The 27,715-nt window shown below is 38.8% G+C and overlaps 1 protein-coding gene across 12 annotated transcripts in view; it reads left to right on the top strand.

Annotated features, from left to right (window-relative positions):
• The window catches only part of ADGRL2 (adhesion G protein-coupled receptor L2), a 595,411-nt gene that overhangs the window by 106,000 nt on the left and 461,696 nt on the right, over positions 1–27,715 (top strand). For all 12 annotated transcript variants that reach the window (XM_070267443.1, XM_070267427.1, XM_070267430.1 and 9 more), the window contains one exon: positions 15,724–15,792. The gene's annotated coding sequence lies outside the window, so the exon portion shown is untranslated. The remainder of the gene's footprint in view (positions 1–15,723; positions 15,793–27,715) is intronic.

Raw genomic sequence — 27,715 nt, 5'->3', positions numbered from 1 at the left:
TAAAGGGAGACTGGCACAGATGTTAGCTCAGGGCCACTCTTCCTCACACACAAAAAAATCCGTACCAAAATGAGCCACATATTTCTAGAAATGATATTTTTCAGGAAAAAACCTGAACCACCTATCTAGGACCCCAAATGCTACAAAAATTTGGAATATACACTTTTGAAACCTATTATCCCTATTTGTGAACTACCCATCTGCAGTTGGAAAACAGCTTTTTCTACAAGGACCCACTTTTCTTGGTCCTAAGGCCTGTCTGAGGACCTGACTGCCCGGTTCCACCACTTCCCAGTGAATAATTGTGAGAGAGAAGAGTGAACTGTGCTGTCACCTAGTTGCTATTGTTACTTTTTTTTTCTCCAATAGCTGTTTGCGCTCTAATAGTAGATAAACATTCTTTTGTTGTTTAAGAAAATTACATACACAATTCAAGAGGTGTAAAGAGCCAGGAAGCCGACAAGCCACTGCCTAATCTATCGCCTAATCTATCGGATTCAGTAATTGGGGAGGCGGGGAGGAAGCGGGTGTGAGTACATCCTACCTGAGGTCGGAATATTTCTTGTCCCTAAGTCAGCGGTCGGGAGAATTGCAGCCTACTCTGGGGTCGGGTCGTTGCCAGTCCTAAGAAACAAGACTCTCTCACTCCTGCGCTTGGAAATCAGTTGCAGTAAAGAACGCAGGCACCAAATGTGTCCCTCCTTCCCTTGTGCCTGGATCTATGCCTAAGGGACTCTTCAGTCTCCTTCTGAAAACAGTGGTTTCCATAGGCCAAACAGTGCACACTAAAATGAGAAAAATAAGCCGTATGTAATTATAAATATATGTAAATGGAACAGATATGTATTGTTGCCTCCCGCGTGCCAGGCAGTGTTTGGGGTAGTGGAGAAAAAGAGGTCAACAAAGGCTGTGAAGCCCATGACCTCATGGACTTTATATTGTAATGGAGGAGATTGATAATTAGCAAACGAAGAACACACAGCCAGGTAGTCACAAGTGCTAACAAGGGCTTGATGAAAACTAAAGGAAGGTAGGGAAATAATGGAGAGGAATGGGAGTGGGCAGGGGAGAGTCAGTCGGCACGGGGTCTGCGGAGAGGGACTTTAAGTGGCATGGTTAGGGAAGCCTGCCTCTTGTGGTTCCATCTGAGTGGAGGGCTCTGCCAACGTCCCAGGGAATAGATTTCCAGTCAGAGGAACGGCTGGCGTAAAGGCAGTGAGGTGGGAAGGCGCTTGGCGGGTTTCAGGAACTGGCTGCTTCGGAAGGCCTTTGTGGCATGTCAGGGTAAACGTTGCCAACTCTTCATTCTTGCAAAGGCTGTCTTGCATGCTGAGACTCTGGCTTTCCTCCTTCTCTCACCCCTCACTGATGTTAGCATGTCCTTTCTTTTAAGAAATGATGTAAGATTTCAATGCTAGTTGGTTTTTTTTCAATGGCGTAACTTGGCAATATAAAATGTTGGCAACCTTACGTTGTTCTCTTTTTTCCTCCCCAAACTAATTCATGAAATACAAAACTCTGTTAAGCCCTGGCTTAAGACGACGTGTGTTGAAAGTGCCAAATCTCTCTGTGTCCATGGAAAACTCCATCCTAACTCACTCCTAAGTGTTGGTTTGTTTTGTTTTACTAATTTCTGTACCTACTTCCTACTTTCCAGGTTTATTCTGAAAGAAAAAGAAACTCTGTACTCCAAAAATGCACATTTTAGATGTTTGGTTTATTTTATTTTGTTTTAACATGAAAAAGCGGTCGTAAAATTTATACCTGATTCTTTCATAAAACAGCAGGTCAGCAGAACAGGTACAGAAAATGGGGCCCTTCCAAGATCTTTTATAGTCTGACATCAAAATTAAATTGGGATGTTGAGAACATCTGGGCTTTTCCCCCTTCCCTCGCTTCCCCCAGGATTTCCAAGGGATATCCGTGTTTGTTTTGTGTTTGTATTTTGGGGATAGGGTGGGGAGTCTGAAGCTGTTTTTTTTTTTTCTTTAAGGGAAAAAGAGAAAACCAGATATTTTCAAGGGAATTGACTAGTAGTGGCCAGTCTAACAAAGAAACCCACTAAGCCCAACCACAACCTGACAGAATGAAAAGTGATTCCAGAGCTGCCACTCACCGCAAATCCCCATGAAACATGCCAGGAAACCAGCTGGAAGCGGTTGAGGGGCCGCTTCTCAAGGGCCACATACGTGGCCCCCAGAGAATCTTCTGGTCCCATTCAAATTCAAAGTTGCACCGTAGGGGAGGGGTGGAGACTGGAGACAGAATTAGCAGCTGTGTGATCACTTTCAGGGGTATGATGGCATTGATTTAAAATGCAAAGCCGCATTCCACAGTAAACACAGAGACAAACTGGAAGCCGAGAGGAAATGGGACTTCATTTGGTGATTTTCAGTTTTAGGATCGAAACGGGGACAAGAAGAACAATGCGATTTCTTTTTCCAGAACTGAGATTGCCTGTTCTTTTTTTGTAGGATAAGTGAACATGGACTGATATATTACTTCTTTGGGCGTCCATGCTAATAAGGCATACTTCCCACAGAATCTGACAGAAAGGATGAATACCTTGCCCTGCTAATGGTTAATTTGTAGTGGCATGTGTATTTCTTGAATGTTCATGAAGTTTTCTAATTCATCAGCACACAATTGGGCTTTTTTCTTCCCTTTACGCAGAATGAAATGCCGAGAGGGCAGGAGGTTTGGGGTGTTGTATTAGCCCTCAGCCAGTGTCTTTACTGCCCAAAAGTTATTGCTAATTTTTTTCCACCTCAGGAACGAAATTATCCTTTAGCAAATAATTTAATACTGACCACCCTTTCAAAGGTTTGTTACTGTTCAATCTATTGACTCTGTCACAGATTGCATCAAGCCACAGATGCTAATCTGTCTCTTGTATTTGAATCTCCTCTGGGAAACATATATTTGGGCTTACCGCTGAGTGAACATGACTGTTAGGATTATGGAGAACCAGACACAGTGAAGAAAAGCAGCATCACTTTTCTGACTGGAAAGTAAACAATAGGGCGATTGTCGGCTTACACTTTGGGGCCAACAACCCTACTGCTGAGAAGCTGTACGTACAAACCAAGATCAGCAAGCGGTCCTGATGTGTTCTTGGAGTTGGATGTTGTCAAGGATTCAGATGAGCTACCCCAGTGAGTACCCAGGAAACAAAACAGGATATTCTTGTTGAAGGACTGCTTTCTGTAATTATGTTGATTTTTTTATGCAACACTTGAACTTTTAAAAACTCAAGGATGCATGTGAAGTACTCCAGAGGAGAATAAATGATTGGGATTTTGTCTTAAGTGAAATGTTCGCTTGTGTTCTTAACAAAATTAGCTTGTTTGTATTTGTGAGCAGGCCTGTGAATTAAGTATACTTAGACCATGCCTGTTTTGTCTTCCCACCTTGGCCCCTCACTCCCATTTTCAAACAGGAGGTCAAGTTGTCTTTGGAACATCATATTTCCTGCTTGGAAAAGGCACTGGATTGTATATAGTCTGACAGGAAAGTTTCAAGAATACCAGGAGTTTCCCCCAGAAGGCTTGGGGGAGGGGCGGGTGTGCAGCATCTATAAAGTTCTTTCCTTTGACCTATCATGAGCTGTTCTATTGTTGTGTATACAAAGTCTTCGGAATGGAAACAGCTACACTAAACTGTAAATACCCTAAGGAAAAACGTCTTTGGAAATATGTCCGTGGGCTTGCTTGGCACGCTGTACTTTTATCTGTCCTTCCTTGCTGAGGAAGGGACATCTGGCTCAGCGACTTGCTGTTACTGCTATCATGCTACAGACATCCGTTTACTTCTTTCCCATCCGAGTATCAGTTCTGTGGATTAGACAAGAGATGTGACATATTTGTATGCCAAGAAACTTGGTTTTGTGACAATTATTTGCTCTTTAACAAAATTACTTCATGCTCCTTTTCTTTAATCAAAATGCCATGCAATTTCGTATTTCACTTGGATAATTCTCATAATTTTACAACACAATGAAAGGATTATAGATTAGCACAGGTCAATCTCCTCCATATCCTCCTTATTTTTCTTAAGATTCCAATCCACAAAAGGTCATGGACAACATAATACTTCCTGGCCAAGGACACCACAAGGTCCCTTTGCAAAAGCCCCCCACACACACACACCTCCCCCCAACATCCTGCTGGGCAATCATATTCCAATGGCAGTGTGCCCTGAGTTTTAACCACTGTGATTCAATGGAGAAAATGAAATGTCTACTAGTCTGCAACTACCAAGTTTAGTCAGGGCACCCTGGGAATGCTGACCTCACTTTAGGGGTAAAGCTGTGTGGGGTAGAATTTAAAATGGTGCTTGGGGGTCAGCCTGCCCGGGTTGGAATCCAGATTCTACCATCTGGCGAGCAAATTACTTAACCCTTGTTTCCCTTGGTTTCTCTTCTATAAAAGGAAGATTATAATTTTTCCAATTATTCATTGCTGCATAACAAAACACCCCAAAACTTGGTGATTTAAAACGACTATTTACTATTCCTTCTTACTTTTCTGTGGGTCGACTAGGCTCCCCTAGGTGGTTCTCACTGGGATCTGTCATTCTAGTGTAGTCATATAGTAACTGGAGTCATTTGAAAGCTTGAGGGGGCTGGCCAGCCAACGTGGTTCATTCACATGCTGATTGTAGGCTGGGAGCTCATTGGGGGCTCAATTTACACCTGGCCTCTCTATGTGGTTTGGGCTTTCTCACAGCATAGAAGCCGTCATCTGATTTCTTACGTGGCAGCTCAGAGCTCCAAGAGAACAAGGCAGAAAAGCTAGGCCCAGACCTAGTCTATTGTCTCTTTTGCCCTATTCTATTCATCAAACAAGTCACCAAGCCCAGCTCAGATTAAAAGGAAAAGGAGTTAAACTCCATCTCTCAATTTGAGGAGTAGTTAATAATGTGCTGCCATCCTCAATCCACCACAAATACAATATCTACCAAGGAGAGTTTTGTGAGAAATAAATGAATTAATCTATGTAATATACTTAGATCAGTGTCTGGCACTTGTAATATATTTTGAATAAAGGTTCATTATCATTATTTTATAGGTCCTTACACCATTTTTTCCTCATTGCGTTTATCACTGTTTGACCTTACTTGTAATTATGCTTGTGTATATGTCTTTGTGTGTTTATTTTCTCTCTCTCTCATCCAAATATAAACTTCACTACCATATAGATTTCATTTTTTTTCAGAGCCTAGAAACTGTCTGGTATATAATGCTGATGTTGGTGCCATTGAACTCATTCCAACTCCTATTGACCCGTGTACAGCTGAGCAGAATCCTGCCTGCTCTTTTTGCGCCATCCTCTCACCTTCCAGTGTTCTATCAGACAATGCTCTGCTGTATTCATAGGGTTTTCATGGTCAATTTTTTCAGAAGTGGGTGGCCAGGTCCTTCTTGCTTGTCTGTCTGGTTCTGGAAGCTCTGGTGAAACCTGTCCACGATGGGTGACTCTGCTGATGTTTGAAATACCAGTGGCATAGCTTTCAGCATCACAGCAACACGCAGCTGCCACAGTATCACGACCAACAGACTATGGTATAGAATGAAAGTACCATAAATATTAGTTGAGTGAATGAGGGATAAGTGAGTGAACCTTAGTGAATGTAGAACTGGAGGAAACAAACATTTTGGATGTTTGGTTGTGGAAAACGGGAGTGCGTTTTAAGTTGGGGGAGGATTATGAGCAGACAGTTTGACGTTCTGATTTATTTAAATGTATTAAAAATTAGGATCAATATCATCTCTTACCTGGAGCAGTTTTTAACTGAAACTGTCCTAAGAAGCATGAAATATATGAACAAGTCTACTTCGCCTCCAGAATGGCTGACCACAATCAGCACAACTAGCAACTGCATTCGCCACCCATAAGCCTTAGCATCTGACAGGTCTGGGTTTAGCTCTCTGCTCCGCTGTTTGCTTGCTGCCTGACATGAAAAGTTTTTTTAAATTCTCTGAGTTGTAAAATCTGTAAAACCAGACAATGAGGCATACCTCATGTGATCCCTATGAGAATTAAACACAGCTGACAAAGGGTTTCAATAAAAGTACTGGACACAGTTGATAAAAATGTACCAATCCCCAAAAATATTAATGATAAGGAAACTTTATTGACATGAATTTTATTACACCTATACTTCCTATTCGAGTGGACGGCTTTTCAATTTTTATTTTTCAAAAACTTCCAAACATATTAAAAAATATTAAAATAATATTAAGTTCACTTTTTACTAACTTGACATTCAATCTGTGTGCATATTGATCCATAAATTGACCTTTCTACTTCACCAGTATTTGACAGGAATTGAAACAGAATATTCAGTAAGTTTTAACAACCCTTTTAAAAATAAATGTTTACATATATCAAGAAAAATTGTGACATCAAAGGAAGTAAATATCAGTCCGAAGAGCAACTTCCTAGAATTCAAGGGGAAATCCCCTCCTCCACCACCCCCTCCATGAGGATGTCCAAAAGTAAATTACTTAATCAACAGTTGGTGCTTGTCCAGAGTTCTACAAATTCAAAGCAAGCAGAGCTGTGGGGAACTCTTAAAGGGAAACCACTTCTTATTTTTTAGAGCTCTTAGTATTTCAAAATAAATTTGTTGACCAAGATGAACTGATAAGTATAAAAATTTATTTCCTCCACACACATACACACATATGTATAAAATCAATTCAAGATGGCAATTTATGGGGACACACACATTTATACAAATTCAAAGTGAGTAAAGTGGACAGAAATTTTGTCTATTTTCTTGTTTCAGAAAAGCTGTCAAATATTTCTTACATTGAAAGATTGCTCTAGAACATGTGGAAGATGGAAGCTAGCAAAAAGGATGATGCAATAGAGAATCATAAGCCTTCAAAAGGAAAATATTCAGCACTGATGTTGTATATTGCTGGCAGCTAGAAAGGACAGCATATATTCTGTTCTCTGAAGAACAAAACACCAAAATGGGCACGCGGCAGGCACAGCTCAGCCCTCCAAAGCAAAGGAGAATTCACAGTACAGCATAGTAAAATGTAATGGATTTGTTTTTGTTTGGGGGGAGGAGGATGTACAAATACAGGACTCAGCAACAGATTTGATATCAGATAGTGGCAACATTAAAATTACATATATTCATTGTACCTGACAAATAGTAGATGATTAGCAAATATTAGCTTTCTTTCCTTCTTTCTTTCAAATTGTTTTTTTTCCTGCCTTTTTGTCCATTACCTCAATGTCTGAGCTCTGTAACTAAGAGCACAGCCACGTGTCTTGGGATCACCCTATGGTTCTTTGTTCTCAAGTAAACAAACCCTATCTGGTTAAGCATTAACCAATGGCAAGTGATCGGCTCTGTCATGGAGCAGAATGGGAAAATCAGAGGCAAGATGAAATAAATACAAATTAAATTTGTCTGAGCATTTCCATCGTTCCATATTTAGTTTCTTCATGAGCCATATATTAGGAAGACAAGCCTGCCAGAGTTTATCCACTCTGTGAACCCTACTTAACATGAAAGGGGAAAACCCTGTTATTCCCTCCCAGAATCTGATTGGACCAGATTGTTAAGGCTCCATAAGGTAGATATTGACATTCATAGCACCACCATTTTTACTATACAGAGTGCTGACAAAAGTAATTTTGAGTTTTTTTTTCTCCTTCCACACCTTACCCTTTCCAGAGAATGTCTATAATTCTACTCCTTAAAATAGTGACTCCAGATGGTAAGAATTCGCCACAAAAGACCTTCATAAACATTTACCTGTTACTTCCATATTCGTAGTAATGATAACTAATGCCTATAGTTTGGAGAATAATTTGTTCCATTTATCCAACCAAGACAAAAGCCCTTTAGGGGAATTTCAATGTCCAGTCTATTATTTAGCCTCATGAACAAAAACACCACATTGCCCCACTTAAAAAGGTTCATTGCAAAGGTTAAGAACAGCTGAGGAGGTGTCTACAGTCTCCTGGAATCGAAAATGTACAAACAAGAGAACTAATTTTTCTCTATTGTTTTTACAAAAAAAAGGAAAGCTTTTTTTCACACTAGGCAAACAGCAACTGGTTTAGTCTCATAAATTTACATATCCTAAGTAGTGTCAGTATTCAGGCAGATTAGATTAACAGGCCTTGTGTTATCATCCAAAGGAAAAAAAAAGGAAAATATATCCAAAGTCATCTGGTTAATTGGAGGAGGTGGGGAGATGAAGCTGCTTCCATTAAGTTCTTTTGGAACAGTTGCAAGATCCACAAAATCTGTTTTTAGCTCAGTCATTCATCCTGTTGGATGTGTGATGTGTTTTCAATTTAATGATAATTGCCCTTTCTGTTTCTTTGATAATTGCCCTCTCTATTATCATTTATGGGGATTCAAATTATAAATCAAGACAAGACAGCCAGAAAAATATTATGATTGTCCCTTCTGAGGCCACAGCAAATCAAGTAACACTGCCAAAGTCTGAGAGCTTAAGCTATTTCCATTTGCGTGTTTTCTGAACATTTTATTTTAGGGTCCAATGGTTTTCCTAAAGAAGAGGTTGCCCGACAATAACAGGACTGAATGACAATGGATACAGAGAATATAAGTTTAGCTTCAATTCAACATTTAAGTATTTATATTTGAAACCAGACGCTTGCACTCCTGACTGAAAGCAAATGTGAGGAGTCAGCCAGAAATGTTTCTTATCAATCGCGGGGTGTCCCCCTGGAGGACATTGCACAGCCCTGGCCCCCACAAGGCTCCTCTCCCTCTACTCTTGGCCTGTTTGGCAAAAGACTGCATTCTTCTCACTGAATATGCTCGATGATCCACACGATGAGATAAGCGCAAGGACATGAGTGAGCTTTCATCTAAGAGTCCAGGAACCAACTCCCAAAACAGAAGCAGGAAAATAAAAATGTGCACCCAAGAAATAGTTCTTAGAGGTGGTAACAGTGGTGTGCTGACACCAGCTCGTACCTGCTCAGCAGGTCCTATTATGACGTTTTCAGGAATTCAGCAAGCTGTTTCTTCCCCTAGAGAGCCACTATTAAAAATTAATTGTATAAATTTCAAGTTAAATACATTATATTAAAAACAAATATAATACATGCACAGAACTCATCACTTCCTAATTATTGTAGTATGCTGTATTATTTTCTGTGTTCTTGAGGTAGCTGTTATTATTGTAGCTGAATGATAGAAATACTGTATAATGGTGTGACCTCTTCCCAGCTCTGCATTCAGTAACTTCATATCAGTGGCTTGAAATCAGCAATGGTATTTACAACACTGATATCAGAAAATGCTACAAATCATTGCTTCCCCCCCCCCCCCCCCCCCCGGAGAGCTAGTTGTTAAACATTTTGCACTCCAGCCCTGGATAGTAATATAGTTGCATAAAAGGGAGGACCTTGGAGCTGGGACGACCTGGGTTTCCTTTGGCTCAATTGGTAGCTGTATGATCTTGGGCAGTTTATTTAAACTATCCGAGCCTTAATTTGTCACTTTTTGCCCTTCAATATCTTTCCATCACTATTAGGATAAAGTCCAGAATCCTTAGGGCTTTTTTTCCCTTATCCTTGCCCCAGATTTCTTTACTCCTTGAATCCTGTAAGTTCCTCTTGCCTAAGGACCCTGGAATCTGGAGGGCCCTTCTTTTCCCTGTTTGTCCTGCTAACTCCTACCCATGATTCAGGGCTCAGTTTAAATGTCACTTTTTTAAGGTAGACTTCCCTGATAGCAACCCCCTACACCCCTTGTATGATAAATTAGGATCCCCTAATACAGACTTCCATGGAACCGTTGCCTTCATAGCACTTGTCAAAAGTGTAACAAAATTATTTTGCCTGTAGTCAACTGCCTAATATCAAAATCCCCTCTTTTGCCTGTGTTTCTCATGCATGTTGCTGTTACTCTCTATGCCCTATGCCTTATGCCCATGGATGTCTGCTTTGCTAAACTAATCACTTAAATTGAATCTGTGGGATATCTGTTTTCACGAGAACATCCTTCTTCTCAGAATCACTCAATGTACCTAAGAGGCGCTACAGCGCAGTGGTTAAGGACAGGGGCTCTGAGACTAAGCTCTCTACGTTTGAATCTTGACTCTACTTAGCAACCTTCTCTGCATCTCCATTTCCTAATTTATGAAACAGGTTAGTAACAAAATCTACTTCCTCGGGGAGGATGTGAAAATGAGGTAAGTTAACCCCTGGGAAGAGCTTAGAGCAGTGTTGATCCTGTAGGAATCAGAATTTAACTGTTTGATATTATCCCTACTTGCCTTAACTCCAGTTGCACTTTCTTCTAATTGTACCATTTCCCAGAATCCCTGCTCCTATGGAGACTCTCATCCTCCTTTACCATTGATGATTATAGACAATCCCACAGCTTCAACTATCTCGTCCATCCACAGAACACCCTAATCTCTCTAGCTCTAGATTCTCCCCTAATTTATAATCTTACCGTTCCAGCTACTTACCGTCATCTCTCTGAGACTTTTTGACACATCAAACACAGTGTACCACACCTGAATTCATCATTACCCCATCAAACTAGTTCGTTCTTTTGACATCCGTATTTCTGTTAATAGCATCCCAATTTCTCCAGTGAGGCTCCAAGTTTCTAATTCATCTATGTCTCTTCCCTCTCTTTTACTGCACATCTCAGCAGTTGCCAATTCTTATTGACTGCCTCTGAAACACCTCTTGCATCTTTTTCTTCCTTTTAATTCCCACTGCTCCCACCTAGTCTAGGTTCTCATTAATCTCTTTCTTGTCTGGACTATAACAATAGCCTACTATCCAATCATCACAGCTTTAGACTCAGCTTAACATAACCAGAAGCATTCTTTTAGAATTAGACACTCTCATAACCTGTTTCTCTCCCTTGCTCTCTCTTCCTCTCGCTCTCTCAATTACGTGGTGCTTTACGGTCGTCTTAAAGAGGAGACCTTGACCAACTAGTTCACCTCTGTATCCTCGTACCTAATAGTACTAAAAAGAATTATTTACTATTAAATTTACTACTATTATTAAATGTTATTATAGTATTAACATACTATATTATTAATATAGTATACTATTATTAAAATAGTACTATTAGATGTCAAATATCGCTAAAAGTATTTGTTGGGTCAGTTATTGAATAAATCCGTTTTCTGTCCTTACTCTGATCTATAGTACACACACTTCGTCTACTTAAATTAGATTTCTGGTTAGTTCACTCCACTGCTCAAACATCATCAGCCCTTCCCAATTGATTGCCTACTGTCTAATGTCCCCATCCTGGGATATGAGGCTCCAATTAAGAGGCCAGACTTACTTCTATGAAAGCTCCATGCCACTTAGAATATTCAAAGAGTTGTTTTTTAACTAGGAAAATAACAATATTGGTTATGATTTCAAAAACCTCCTCAGCCTACATCACACAAGACATTAGAGAAAGCACTGGATTTCCTTATCAATTACACTTCCCTCTGAAACAGAAGGCCCAGTTAGTCAGGAATTTCCCGTCCTAGCGCAGTCGTGAGGGCACTAGTCAGGGAAAAGATATGGACATCTTCAAACAATGAAAATATTAAGGCTGCTTCCTCAAAACTTTTCAAAATAAATTTTTCTTTTTCAGATGTAAAAGACATTATAGATGGTACTGGAATGTTCTTCTATTTTACTTAAATTCATTTCACTTCCCCTTTTCTCTAGATGAGGTTATCACTGGATGCACTTTTTGTCTAAACTGGCTTCTTTTCATTCTTGAGCTTTTTTTCATATTGAATTACATTCTCTTTTCTCAGTAACTATTCATCATTATACTTTCTTCATTTTCATCTTGATGATTAAAATGTTGCTTTCATATTACTTGGAACTTATTTTATCTTGAATCTCATGGATTTTTCCCCTGAATTACAGTTTAAAGAATACTCTTTCTTAATTGGTTTTTAAAGTCCTGATCTTACATTTTTGCATACTGATACCACCACTACATAAGGAATAAATGTTCCTCAAACATCTGACTTGTTTATTTAGATTCCATTATTTTGAACTCGGAAATTTTTCCAGAAGAAACTGACTTTAAAATTTGAAGAAATTATGCAAAGAGCAACTCTCTTCAAGAAAAGAGAAGTTTTTTTTTAACAACCATAGTAAGGGTAGCATTCAAAGGTGACTAGAAAGTTCCATTCTGATGAATAAGACATTCTCAAACTTTAGCAAAAATAACTTATTTTGTACATTTCACTACACTGTGTTAATGCTGCCCTCGTTAGGTTTACTCACAAAGTTAATATCTATGTTTTGATTGTAAAAGACACATACAGGAATTAATTCTATTTCTGTAAAATCTAAATTATCTAATATGGTGTTCATTGAATCTTTTACCATGTGCCTAAACTCTCAAGAAAATAGTGAACATTTCTTGAAACTTGCATTGTCAAACATAAATTTCTATTTAAAAAATAGATGTCTGGGGGCCAGACCTGTAGCCTAGCAGTTAAGTTCGGCATGTTCCACTTCGGCAGCCCGGGTTCTGTTCCCAGGTGTGGACTTGCACCACTTGTCAGTGGCTATGCTGTGGCAGCAACCTACACACAAAATAAAGGAAGACAGGCATGGATGTTAACTCAGGGCAAATCTTCCTCAAGCAAAAAGAGGAAAATTCACAACTGATGTTGGCTCAGGGCAAATCTTTCTCAGCAAAAAATAAACAAATAAATAAAAGTAGAAGCTGGCTATCAGTTCAAAAGCTATACTCACTACTACAAATATCAACAATTACTCAATTACCTTTGTCCTCTTAAAGGCATAGTTTGATAACCAACATTAATTCATCCTACAAAAATGTTTTTTTTATTACAGATGAAAATATCCCTTTTTCACAAAATTACACAATCAAATGTCCATCAATTCTATGTTAATCTCACATCTATTAGCTAACCATGATCTTAAGAAAAAACCCTTAAGTGCTAGTTTATTCCTTTAGCATTTTCAACCATAGTCTGAGATGAAATGCCCATCTAGAACTGTATCTAAGCAAGGGCAGTGCGAAGCGTGAAGCCTGGAGATGAGTTTATCTAGCAAATTTTCTATTGTTACTCATTGTAGAAACTCTATAGCTATGCTGAATCCTCACCATAAAACATGATGCTAGGGAGCAAAATTCAGTATTAGATTTGCTTGGATTTCATCCAAGGACTGTCATTTTGATGCAAGGTCATACAGAAGAAGGACGTATGTCCATTCCTCAGCTATCATTTTAAGGTCAAGTTTTGCAGCCTCATTCAGCAATCTGATCATAGCCTTTGTATTTATAAAGCCCCTTTTTTTTTATCCTGCTCCATTTGATGTTAAACTTATAGTATGTTGAAAAATTAAGAATTTCCGGTCTCCAAAAATGTGCTCTCTTGCTCTCACTGTAATTTTTGTGTGTAAGAGAACAGTATTCTTCTCAACGTACTTCAATCAGGGACATAAGTGATATTCACAAGCCCCTTTAAATTCAAGAAACAGTAACAAATCTAGTCTCCAAAATGTATAAATCCTTAGCCCATGCTGGAATTCTATTGCTTAAAAATTTACTAAATAATACCTTTTTTTTTCCCCCAAGATTAGCCCTGAGCTAACATCTGTTGCCAATCTTTTTTTTTTTCTTCTCCCAAAAGCCCCACAGTGCATAGTTGTATATTCTAGTTGTGAGTGCCTCTGGTTCTGCTATGTAGAACACCACCTGAGCATGGCCTGATGAGCTGTGCCACGTCTGTACCCAGGATCCAAACCGGCGAAACCCTGGGCCCCCAAAGCAGAGCACGTGAACTTAACCACTCGGCCATGGGGTAGGCCCCAATAATACTTTTTTTTTTTTTTGAGGAAGATTAACCCTGAGCTAACATCTGCTGCCAATCCTCCTCTTTTTGCTGAGGAAGACTGGCCCTGAGCTAACATCCATGCCCATCTTCCTCTACTTTATATGTGGAATGCCTACCACAGTATGGCTTGCCAAGTGGCGCCATGTCCGCACCCAGGATTCGAACTGGCGAACCCCGGGCCGCTGAAGAGGAACGTGTGCACCTAACCACTGGGCCACTGGGCCAGCTCCCCCAGTAATACTTTTTTAATAGGCACTCATTCCCTGGTCAACTTTCTTGATTAACCTATGTCCGTTGTAGGCTAGAGACAGGGATTCCTTTTCCCTTGCAGGTCTAAGACTCCCTTGATGGAAAGTCCATCCATCTACATACTGATTAGTTAGGAATGAATTTTAAGTATTCAGAACCTACATATAACACCTTGACTTTTAGAGACTAAAATGAGCAGAAGACAGAACAGTAATTAACAGACCAGAGTTGGCTTTACCATCTGACTGCTTGGAGAAACTGTAGCTAACTGCTACATCTCACCATTCCTCTCTTAAGTAAGCAACTTGCTGCTTGCAAAATGTTTTGGACTGGAATAGGAATGTTCAACATGGAGAGAAAGCTATTACTTGGTAGTCAGATAAATAGTAACTTCTTGAATAGTCATAATCAATAAATAATAAATATGCATACCATCAAAATTATACAAGGTCAATTAAATATATTCACTTTATTGAAAGAGAAATGGACACTCATCTGCTATAAAGGTGGGATGGTCTGGAGTCCCCCCACCAACAGGTGTAGTCGATAGGGAGTGAGAAAAAAGTTGGGAGGGCCATTTAGAGCTGGAATTTGCAGATGCTGAGAAAAGTAGCCAATAGCTGCTGAGCAAAAAGATCCTAGTACCATTACCAATATAAAAAAATAAAGTTTCTTCCCTGTTTACCAATGGGGAGCAGGCACTTGCTTTGCTTTAGGAAATAACGTTTCTTTTGAACCTTTATTCATTGGAAACTGATACTAAAGAAAAACAGAAAACCTTTCCTTATGCTTTTGGAAAATAATTAATGCTTGTAAAAAAGACAGTGGTCCTCAAAGACCGTTAAAGAGAACAAAAAATTTGTATAATCTCTATATTTTTAATGTATAGTCACTTCAGATCTGAGGGATATAAATACCTGAAGAAAGAAAATCCTCTGAGCCATTTTATTTTTTTACATTTAAAATGATTTCTTGAGTTCACGTCAATATTAACTTTATGAACTCCTCATATTCTGATGTATTTGTTGAAGAGGAAACCCCGCACCCTCCCTTCCCCTCTGGGAGAGACTTGCTTTCTGATTTGCCCTCACATCTGCATTTACCGGAGGAACAGATGCTCCACTTCCAAGGGTCAGAGTTTGGCCTTTTCCCTCCCATCACTAGAGCAGAATGAGAGGGGTTCCAAAGCGCTGTGGCAGCTTTCCAATGGCTGGCCTGTACTTTTACATTTAAAGTAAGCAGGTGGCATCAATGGGCTGTCTAATGACTAACAAGATAAGAGTGCAATTGATCTTTTTATTAACCCGTTTCCCCAGGTGGGTGGCAGCCTGCTCCTCCCTCCTGGGTTCAGTTACATTGTTCAGTTCCAGGAATCATTTTAGACTCTTTTGGTTTTTTGTCTGAGCTGATACTTAAAACACAGGAGCACAAACGCTGATATTCCGTGTCCTCTAAATCCTATCCTCTCTGGACCTCCAAACTGGTAAATGACTTTATTATTTGAATCTAACTCAAGACAGTAGTTAACACACATGCGGATGTATCTTCAATCCTATTGATGTTCTTCTCATGCTGAATTTGAACCACGACTTTGTTTGTCTTCCTTCTAGGTCGCAGACCACTTACCCTAGACCTCACGACTAGTTCTGAAGAGTATGGAGCCTACATAGATTCATAAGGTAAATGATTAATTTCAAAATAAGACCTAAGGATTCAACTGTAGTGTGAATTCCAGCATTGTGTAAATGTCTTGTCCTTGATTTATCTGTTGGCGACTTTCTAAGTTATGATACCGAGTAATCTTTTGATGGAGGGTAGAATCATGGTGCTAGGTATTGCTGAGAGAAGATCAACTACATCTGTGCGTTCCTTCGCTTCAGAGGTAGGTTATCTGTTGTATATTGCTTAAAGCTGGCTACCTACCTCCGTTTCTGACGAAAGTATTCTCACGGTCTTAGGAGCCTCCTGCCCTGGAGTAGGCCAGGACGTCAAAATCATTTAGTCAAGTGAAGAGTGATTAGATCTGTCATTTTCATGAAAGAAGCCCAAAATTATTAGGATGCATTCCTTTGTAGAAGTAGACAGAGGTACAAAGCATCCTATTGACAGGTGGTGTCAGATGAGGAAGTGTGGGATAGAGGGATTTAGAGGATGGCCTCGTATTCCTATTTCTCTGAATCACAGTCATCATTTGCTTTCCTGCTTGTTAAATGGTTGTGCATTCCTGGAAGCCAGCGATTCTATATTAAGGTAGACTCGTACAGGATCTTTGATATCGCTATAGTAAAATGATAAAAAGCCTGGGCTTCAGAGCCAACCTAAATTCAAATGGTGGTTCTGTCATTTACTTGTTCTGACAGTGTGGGCTTGAATGTTCTCATCTACAAAGTGGGAGAAATAATAGTGCTCACTTCCAAGAGCTGTGGCAGAGTGTAAACATATGAGTACATGTAAAGCACTTAAAATATTGCCTGGCACCTAGTAAGCACTAAATTTACTGATTAACTAAAGCTCTTTTATTCTACTTCCTCACTTTATTTATTTCAGTTTCTCAATTTTCCTTTAGTTCAGAAACTCAGTGGTTGTGGGCATTATTAAGGGAAACAAACTCCCAATTCCCTTTAGCAGCCTCTCTCCTAAAGGGGATATATTATACCTTTCATGTAAATGTCAGGAAGGAAAATAATTGGCATCCCACTGCCCTTTGAATGGGTCCCTGGCTAACCCTAGGTGGTGTGACGTGTAAAGTGACCTGGAATCGGGGCGCCTGCCAGCTCAGTGCACAGCGTAGTGGGAGAATCAATTAGAAGGCTCATCGCCATTTCAGAAACATGCAAACATCAACCGGCGTAGACTTTCAGGAAGCAGAATAAAAAGGAACCTACAAAACAAAAAGCCTTTCAGGAGGATGGAAGCACCGTTCTTCCAAATCACGAATGGATGATTATGATCACTGTTAGAGCTTAATGAGCCTCTATATAGCTAATGACTTCATCTTTCCAGTAGATGTGCCGATACTCCATGTTTCCACTCACATCCATCCTTCTCTTCTAAGAAGCGTAACCCGTTGTGCTAGTTGATCAGAACAAGTCTTTGGAATTCCCCCTCCTCCGTCAGCAAAAGCATATTTCTCAAATCTACCATCGCCTGATTTCCTTCCAGGACTGGAGGTAACAGATCAGAGAAAAGAAAATAACACCAGGGTACGGTTTATAGAACCCTGGAACACGTAGGTTCAATCCAAGACTGGTCATTAACTGCTATCTGACCCAGTTTTGTCATCTCCAAAATGCAATAGGTCACTGTCCTATTTCCAAAGATAACTTTAAAGATAAAAATATGTAAAAATGATCTTTTAACACACGTAGGGACATGGTTTATTTTACTTAATTTAGATCTTTGCTACAAATGCTATCAGTGATTATGGCTATATTTTTATTTTAATAACCCAAATGCAAAAATTGGTATTATAAGGTTTTAATGAGTTATCTGCTAAGCCCTTTAAAGTCTATTAATTCAAATAAGACCTAAACTGGAGTTAGAATCGTTTTTTAATTAACCACAGTATTGTAATATTTAGTCAACAGTGATACTTAGCGTTAAAATCACTGAAAGGGGCAAAATTTGGCAAAATAGAAATAACGACATATCTTCTAAGGAACAGGAATTAAAAATAGGTTATTTTTTGGAAGAGAAAATTTTTCATAAAAATAATAGATAACATTTCCCAGCACGATTCTTACTCAAATTTCAGTGTGAATATTTCTTTGATTTTCCTATTTTCAAAATATATCCAGTAAACATAGATCTTAATATGATCTTGAATAATAATCATACCAATATTGTTGTCTTAGTATAATATTGAATAATATCATGCCACTATAATGTTGAAAGTGAGGCAAGTCATAGTTATGGTAGAAGGAATAATGTTAGCTATTAAGACAATGCTTTAGTGTAACACCCCAGAAATTTTAAATAGTTTTATGTTAAAATATTCCAGCATAATTTTTCTGGGATCTTTATGGTATAAATAAATTTTGATTGCTATGGTAATGTAAGAAACATGACTGGATAATGTCTATTCTATGTAACCACCATTTCAGGAAAGTGTCATTGTTAAAAAGATACATGACTGGGATAGCATTTTTGAGTTCTAGTCCCAATTCTACACCTGAACTTTCTGAATGATCTTGAGGAGTTTGCATCTGTCGGAGTAAAGTTTTTGATATACAATTTGAAGAAGTAAATAAAGGAGCCTCAAAAGTGAAGGCTGATTTTCAGGAAAAATTTTCAAGCAACAAAAATGTTTCGCAGATTCTAACAGGCCCCAAATCCACATTGTGCCCCTGATCTTCCCTCACACGCTTCCGCCCACTCCTCTTGCCCTACTGATCCCAACATTTCAAGAATGAAAGGGTTAGTTTAAAATGGATCCTCTTCAAAGGCACCGGAACCTTTAAAATCACCAAAAGGTAGGAGCTGAATTTCCTTTTCAGTCTCACCAACTGGATGTTTGGAGACCATTTTTTTTTAAGTCATTTACCTAATTTTATTGAGGGTCTATAATATGTCCAAAACTGTTCCACAACAAAAAAGTATAAAAAGAGTGTAGAGTGTGGCCTCTGCTCTCTGAAGTTTATTTATAGAGGTAATATCAACACAAACAAAATAAATATTAACATCAGAAAAAAAATATGTATATGTGCTCATCTCAGTATTTTAATATATGAATTTTGTCGGAGTTCTGGTGGAAGAAGTGGGATCCAAGATGTGGTTTTAAGAATGGAGTTTGGATGCCTAGTTCTTCTCTGGGATAAATAAGCAGTGGTCCTGGATTTATATTATCCAGGGTCTATGTAATGAGCTGTTTGACCACTAAAAGCAAAGCAAAGGAGTAGTTGAAGGGGCTGGTTAATTCACCATGAAGGCTAGGTAAATCCCAGCCAACAAGCCTTTCGCTCTTCCATGCTCAATAAAAGCATGAATAGACATCCCACTAAAATCCAAAGCTTAGCTGAAGTATGAGGCTCTCCCCTCAGAATGCAACAGTGAATATTCCGGGATGAGTAGAAAGAATTCAATCCTCGAAGCTGAGTTCAAATCTTTGAGATCCAAATGTTGGGCTTGGGTATTAAGCTCACTGAGTAACCCCATATATCTGAAATAGAAACCCAGACTCTCTGAGGCACGTCAAGCATAATCATTCTCTCCCTGAGGACTCAGTCTCCTTACTTCTCCCCGCTGGCCCAACAGCTGCTTTCTTTGCATTTCTGACCAGTCCCAAAGTGAAACAATTGAGAAAGAGAAAGCTAGAATCATGGACCTTGACAGATAAAGACTTGAGAATGTAGAAGATGAGTCCATTTTATTCCTCATTCTAGGAATGAACCATTTGCCATCTAAGGAAAAAATGAGATCCTTCTCATATTAATAATCCAACACTTCACTCATGCAAAGAAAACCAAAATTACATATTGTTCTTGAAACTCTAAGTTGCACTGTGTTGTGAAAGTAAACTGTAAGTATGCTGATGACAATGATAATCATAGCTACCATTTGTGAGTTTATTGTATGCCTGGCATTCAGTTATATGGTTTAATTTCTGTACATCTCATTTAATCCTCACAAAATTTATATTAGGAAGGAGCTATTGTCCCCAGTTTAAAGATAAAGAAGTGAACCTCAAAAATTGAATTTGATCAAATTTTACAAGTAGCAAGTGGCAGAACCAGGATTTGAACCCATGTCTTCCCGAGGTCAAAGGCCATGCTCTTGCCATTATGTACATTACCTTTCAGACAGTGCTGCCTCACTGTCTAATGATGCTCGTCTTATATACTCAGGTACACCAGGAAGATGACTGATTTGACAGCTTTATTGCATGTATGTACATTAACATCAACCAAAACTTATTATTTAGTCCCATGAAGTCAATGAATGTTTTGCAAGCAGATAGGCTACAGATTCAGAAAAATCAATGAATATATGACTAAGCAAGTGAATTATGAAGAGTAAAAGCATTGTATGTGCTTTTTCTTGGAAGTAAAGGGAAAGCTATAGTGTTAATAAAACAGACCCAAAGCTAATGACTTAGAGCCACCTCCCAAAGTAGAAATCAATCTGACTCTAAGGTTGATTTTGTTCCTTCCGTAAACTTATTTCCCAAAGGAGTTTCTTAATTTTGACATTCAAAATGGAGAATCCTGTCATGGCTCTTTACTTGCAGATTCAAGGCCAGTTTACTTCGTAATATCTCCTCATTTATTAGTCACTTTCGTATAAGGCTCCCTTTGCCTTGTTTTCACATTCTTCATCTTCTTACACACTCTCTAAGACTATTCTCACTGTCTGGAAGATCTTCCATTGATCTTACCTCTTCTTCCTCGTGTCCATCAGATCTTCATTGAGGCTTCCAGGATTTGTAGCTCTGATTTTGCCCAAAGATTTCCCAATTAATTATATGTAAAACATTGTAATCCTTCTATTGAAATCATCCTTCCTCTATAGCCAAAGGCATTACCAGTGGTAAAATGTATTCATTTTGTATCTAACAGTAATTTCAACCATTAGCTTGTACTTTTCATTGATCTATTTTTTCTGCTCAGAGTAGAGATGCTATTGTAGAAAACAGATAAATATTAAAACATGGAAGGAAGAAAAAAGCCATTGTTTCATGCCAACCCCCTGAGAAAAGCATTGTCAACATTTTGTTGTATCTCTTTCTAGTCTATTTTTTTTTCCCTAACACATTTGCTTATGTTTTAGTTTAAACTCTCCCTGCCTTAATGTACATTTTTTCCTGCTTTTTTCCTCCTAAAATTAGACCCTCTAAGATTTGGATTCACCCAGTTCCCTGAATTCATGAAAACCAAGGACTACTGACTTATGAAGGCTAAAGGATTTCCTAGCTTGGATGAGATTAAAAAGCTTTCTTTCTACAAAAATGTTTCCTTAAATACTACCTATGAACCTCTGGCCTATGAGAATAGCCTTCCTCGCACCTTATTTTTCTTTGTCACACCACCTAAAAGAAATATCAGAAACTCTCCAAGTTTAACCCTGAGTCTGGAACTCTGGAAACTGCAAAGTATATTCGTGGATCTGTAGTGTAGATTTTATAGACAGAGATAAAGGAGCTGAAATATCAGCACCACTGAGGGAGAGCCTGAGAAATGAACAGCTGTGCGTGTTGAGGTTTCCCAGGCAATGGGGGTTCAAGAGGAAAATCGCAAGGTGTCAGGACAATCAAGACACCACAATATTTTAAACTGCAGACACTCTACATCAGGGCGGATGCTGCCAGCAAGAGGTCTGTGTTTTATTGAAGTCTAAACTAATTCCCCTTGTTTTATGCTACTGAATGGTTCATTTGCTTTGGGACCCTCAGGGGGTAAAGGGGAGGGAAACAAATTAAGTCAAAACTGCAAAGACTTGTTAAAACTACACAAGGTGTGTCTAGCTCTCTTCTTGTTCTATGATACGTTGGGAGAAAAAAAAAATCTGTGGGAATTCCACCCTGACTGACTCCGTAACAACTCACAGCTGATTAAGTCAACCTTTGAAACAGGCAATGAAAACACAGAGAAAACCAAACTTAGTATGCAATAGCATAAACTAATCATCGTTGCATTTTCTGGAAATTGTGTTGGCGCCAAGATGAGAAGTAGATAAAAAACTCCAAGGAAAACAAAGACAGCTCTCTCTAAGTCAGTAAGTTTACTGATTAATGAAGAGCCAGGCTTGCTGCTAAGGACTTGATGTGCAGTGGTTATGAGCATGTCCCTCCATAACAGCTGCCACTTAAGAGTTCCAAGAAGGGACTCATGCATGTGCCTAGAAAGAGAAGGAAGTAGAAACATTTATGACTTTTGCACCACCCAATGTACACAAAAACACACCCTCACTTAATCCTGTCTATAAAACTTTATTTATGTAGTTGTAAATTGGGAAATCCCAAGCATAAAACTCTATATCTCTTAAATATACAAGGTTTTAGTGGACTGGTGACTGTGGCTGGCTTGCTTATTTTTGCTTTTTCTGGTAGCGAATGATTTGAAATCACAGGGAATCCATATCACTAAAGCCAAAGAATAGCTCCGAGTCATTTGTGGCATGATTAGCAACGTCGTGATGTCCTTAAGGACAAAACACATAAACGTTCTCCTGTCACTTACAATCGTGTCAAGGAGAAAAGCAAAATGAACTTGCAAAGTCATGCACAGCTCAATTTTGGAAGGCAAAAAAAATCTTCCTTTGAAGGAAACGAAATCAATCCCCAGTTCAAATTAAATTTGGACTATTCTGTGAAGCTCCAGTACACAGCTCCAATAACAATCAGTACTTACGGACTCAAGGTGCAGGCAAATAATGTTTCATTTAAAAGAAATTGAATGAGGATTACTGACAGAGAAAGTTTTGATGCTATTTTGTCTTAGTCAGAGTTAAATCATGCCATTATTGGCTCAGTGGTGAACGTCTCAATCCCCACTCTTCTTTTTTTTTCCTGAATGCACTAGGAGCCCTTTGACGGGTTGGGCTTGTGTCTTCATCTTATTAAAACCTTGTCATGCAAATATATCATAAGTGTAGCCTGAAGACTTCTGTCTCATGCAAAATTTAGCTTAAATTCTACTGGCATGAAACACTTTGTTATGCACAAACCTTCTGTTTGGTTTGCTGACATTCTTCTTAGCCGGCTCTCATGGTGATTCATTATCTTGTGATATAGATTTCCAAGTATCATCTTTGTATTGATTTTTATATCTTTAATAACCACTCCACAGAAGATGGCTCCACTGGTGTCATTGATCGCATCAAAAATTCAAGGCTTACAGAAATACTAGAGGGCTAATTGGTAGCAGAACATTTCAGACTTAATCTTAATGCAGTCTTAATCTTCGGCATTAAACCTACCTGAACATTTCCTCTTGGAGCTGAGGAGGGGCATTTAGTGCTTCGTTGAAAACACCTGGTGAGAGCATGCAAGAACATGGCAATAAATGGACTACGAACTTGAAAATGTCACTTAAGAAACATTCAGAAATTAACAGCAATCCTTTCATCTGCGGCCTCCCTACCTGGAGCGCTCCTTGCTTTCCCTTTCCTCTGGCTCCACTGAGCCAGGTTTGCCTATATGTTTTAGAAACGTAACTGTCGTTAAAAAGGCCCCATAATTCTAAAGCACAAGCCACCCTTGGGTTTGATAATTTCCCAGTCTGACAATCGAAGAGATTCCTCTACAGAAGCTCAGAGTGAGCACCCTGTTTGTGTGAGTGACTTTAAACAACAAATTTTGCACTGTTGGTGTGGGGCCAGCAAGTCTGGAGGCCCAGTATAGAACTTGGCATATGACATTCTACTTCCTTCTTTCTAGCACCCCAGTCAGGGAGCATCCAGATCTGCATTAGGAAATGTAACCAAAGGGAGAAGCAGTGCTTTCTGCAAAGCTTAAGGGTAACTTGGAAACACTGAAACTTGGATTTACTGTAGTCTCTCCCAAAATATTTTGTGAACCTGCTCTGTGCCTGCCACTGTTTCAAAGCACAGATGGTACCTGCCCTAGGGAACCTTACATTCGGCAACCTATGGGTGGAAGGTGGAGAGGAGACTGAGGTATATTTAACAACTAACAAAAGGGCACAAGGACGTGGGCTTTGGAATTGGCCAAACCAGAATTCTATTCCATCTCCAGCATTGTGCTGTGTGGCGCTTGGTAGATTGCTGCTTCCCTGAAAAACGGCAACAGCTAAAGTCTCTTTCTCATGAGAATAAAACGTGGCAATGTGTGCAATGCTGAGTATTGGACATTTTATCCATGCACCCCAAAGGCACGCTTCCTATTAGAGGACCATAAAGGAGGAAGCTGTGTGGTTTTTTCCCCTCCCTGTAGGAGATGAAGTCATTTAAAAGATGATAGAAAAAGGCAGCCATAAAAAAATTGCATGTATTCTGGATTTTTGACAGAATTTAGAGCAAAAAGCTAAACATATTTGCTAGTTAAGCAATATAGATGTAGCATCAAGTGCTGAGGGGAATCTGGAATATTTAAGACATTTAAAGTCGGAGTGAAGACTTTAGAAAGAGTGGAAAGACAAAGGGATGAATCAAGGATAGATGCCATAGTCAGATATTATAAAGGTTGCGGTAGGATTTTGATGTTTAGCATTTAGGTATTTGAATCTTGGGATTCAAATAATTTTTAAATCATCAGAAATTATAGTTGCAAATTTCAAAGTTTCCCATTTTAAAAATGAGATGTAATAATCTCATAAACAAAATAATAAATATGTAAAGTTCTATGTAGTTAACTTAAGAATGAATACACTATTAGAATTTATTGCTGTGAATATCTTCAAAGTGTTTCATTTACAATATGTGTGAATTTCAAATAATTTACCTAGGATATGACATTTAAAGAAACGACAAACACTCCCATTATATAAATTGTTTTTCTACTCAAGTCATTATTCCTTTTGTATAATTATTTGCTTCACGGAATTTAGTCATGTGTCTGGTCTGTAAATACTCATTTCTTGATGAAATTCAGTTTGTACGTTTATGATAGCCTCTTTGCTAAACAGGCTACAGCTGTCAAACTAGGAGAGCAAAACATCTTCAAGTGGTTTCATTAGAGATGTTTTCATTTCATCATGGTCTATCTGCCTTTCCAGCTGCCCTCCCACAAAACAGTCCCTGATTTTACAGTTTCTCAAAGAATTCGTCACCCCACTTCCCTGCCTCTGCCTTTTGCCTTTTATTTTCTTCCTCCGTCGCTTTCTTCCTCTGCTTTCCTTCTTTGCCAGCTTTGGGTCTTTTTGTAAGTTTCTACCACTTTCCCTCTGCTTCACTTCCAGTCTTTTCTCCCTTCCTCTTTCCCTTATTGTGTTATTACCTGAACTGAAACCCAAAGCACAAAATTGTAAATTTGATTCAAATTTTATTTATCCTTTGGACATGTTAATAAACAATCCAAGGAATCTCCCATTGGGGTGCTAAATTCACTTTCCATGTGTTACAAGAAAAGACAGACTATGACATGAAAGGGAACAAAAATTCTGCCAAATTCAGATGCAACAAAATTCAGTGAGGATGGTTTTCCAAGAGCTGCGAAATTTCTTTTCTCCTTAACCTTTACCTTTTTTCTGCAGTATAACAGAAACTATTAAAAGTGTTTGTGGTCCTAAATATAGGAAAAATACTTCTCCATAGTAAGTTAATATGAAATATGAACATTAATTTTTAATTTTCTATTTTTAAAAACTTCAAAATGCTACCAAAAAAAAATGTAGGTCTCTATCCTTAATATAGTAGAAAAAAAGTTAGACATTCAGTACTAACCAGCTTATTGTTTCTGAACATAGTTTTCCCTTCTGTTTAACATTATCTATTCTTTACCATTGTCAGGAAATTGCTTTACTTATTAGTACAATAATACTATTAACAGTATTTGATTATTGACCACTAATCAAAGGATTGGAATATAGTAAAATGCCACTAACAAAAATACATTTTTTAAATGTTGCCTTTTTATTAAATTCCTCTCTAATAATTGTAAAAACTACAAAAGTGAGAGTTAACAGAGATTTCCAGCCAAACGAATTTTTTTTTTTAAATATCAGGTTTGTATATAGAATGGCCCAGAGACGAAATATGAAAGTTTGACATTTTCAAAGCCTTCCCTTTTCAGGGCTTTCTCCTTTTGATCACAGCTCCGTCCCTGTTACACTCTCCAAATGGAGGCCCCACATCATTCCACAGCGGGAGCCACCTTTGCATCATTATTGATCCCATTCTTGAGAGCAAATGACATATGCCTTTCAGTTTGCCCCTGTGGAATTTATATAATTTCAACTTATAAATTGGATGCCCAGTTGACAAAACTAGCATCCTAACTTTCAGTCCTAAATCATCCTAAATAATAAGAATAATCACCATGTTTTAAGCAACTATGATGCTTTCACTTGCATTATCTTGAAGTCTTACAAAGACCCAACATGAGAAATATCATCTTCATTTTACAGATGAGAAAACTGAAAATCAGACAAATAAACCAATGTTGCCCAAATGCACAAAATCAATGGTAATTCCACATAGACTTTCTGTTCTAGTTGACAAATAGCAATGTCCTTCAAAATAGTGGTTTGCCCATGATTAGTAAATGTTTTTGTTTGATTTTGTTTGATTTATTCTGGTGAGAACATTTAACATGATATCTAGCCTCTTAACATATTTTGTGTTTGTGTGTGAGGAAGATGGGGTCTGAGCTAACATCTGTTGCCTATGTTCCTCTTTTTGCTTGAGGAAGATTGTCACCGAGCTAACATCTGTCCCAAACTACCTCTATTTTATGTGGAATGCCTCCACAGCATGGCTTGATGAGCAGCGCTAGGTCCACACCCAGGATCCAAACCTATGAACACCGAGCCGCTGAAGTGGAGCACATGAACTTAACCACTACACCAACAGGCTAGCCCCCTCTTAACATATTTTTAAGTGTACAGTAAAGTATGGCTGACTATAGGCACAGTGTTGCACAGTAGATCTTTAGAATGTATTCATCTTGCATGACTGAAACTTACCCAGCAGAATTTTGTGTGCTTAACATGTCTCCCCCCAGTGGATTGGGTATGCCTTTAGGGGTTTAAAGAGCTACCCCTTTTACTCATAAACAATGAACCAAATGGTCAGAAACAGGACTAGAAATTTTTGATCTCCTGGCTCCTACCAACTTGCCTCAGACTGCCACTTCTAACCAGGCAAAAGACATGTCAGGACACAAGCTCTAAGGAACATTTCCACAGCCTAAATCTTCCTGCAACATTGCCAGAGGCTTCGCTGCCTCAGGACCAGCTATCTTACGTGCCTCAGTCAGGTGTACGCTTATGTCCTGTTGAAAAGGAAACAGCAGTCCTTATGCAGATGTATGACAGCATATGGTCAGGATTTAGATGAGCCAATACTTGCACCTGGAAATCAAATATCAGCACCAGCAGAGCCTCCTGCTCGCCCAGGGCAGCATCCACCCACTGGGACAGGGAGCAAGCTGCCAGACCGAACGCATCCAGATGTCCCACCTATCTCTTCCTCCTCCCCATACAGCCTTCCATTGTTTTCTTCATCCTTTGGCAATATTTATAAGTTTTTAAAGGAGTAAAGGAGCCCAGAAAATACAACAAAATATGTTTTTAAAGGAGAACAAACATATCACCCATTGAGCAGTTAAAGATTTTTTGAAAAATTAGTTTATCTTAGTCTTTTAAAAGGTTTTGTTTTCATTATCTTTTCCCCAAACATTGGATTTTTGTTGTAATTCTTGCTCAAAGGTTTGGAAGAAGAGTATCCCTCTTAATTTTTAGATGGACTAAGGCAATTTTGAGAAAGTGCCATCTCAGATGTCACAGAATGTCAATAACATCCCAGCCGCCTGTACTGATTCTGACTTTTACATGGTGCTAACTGTCCATTTCTTGCAATTTACACCAAAATCTAATGTGTTGCTTGGGGTAGCTCACTAGGAACGGATCTTGTTTTATCTTTTCAAAACGCTTATTTCCCTTAGGCATGTGATGTAACCTCTTTGTACTTTAATATCTCTATATATAC

The sequence above is a fragment of the Equus caballus genome, chromosome 5, assembly GCF_041296265.1.
Source record: "Equus caballus isolate H_3958 breed thoroughbred chromosome 5, TB-T2T, whole genome shotgun sequence".
In the NCBI taxonomy this organism is placed as follows: Eukaryota; Metazoa; Chordata; class Mammalia; order Perissodactyla; family Equidae; genus Equus; species Equus caballus.
The sequence above is the reverse complement of the archived record's forward strand: the minus strand, read 5'-3'. Positions and strand labels throughout refer to the sequence as shown.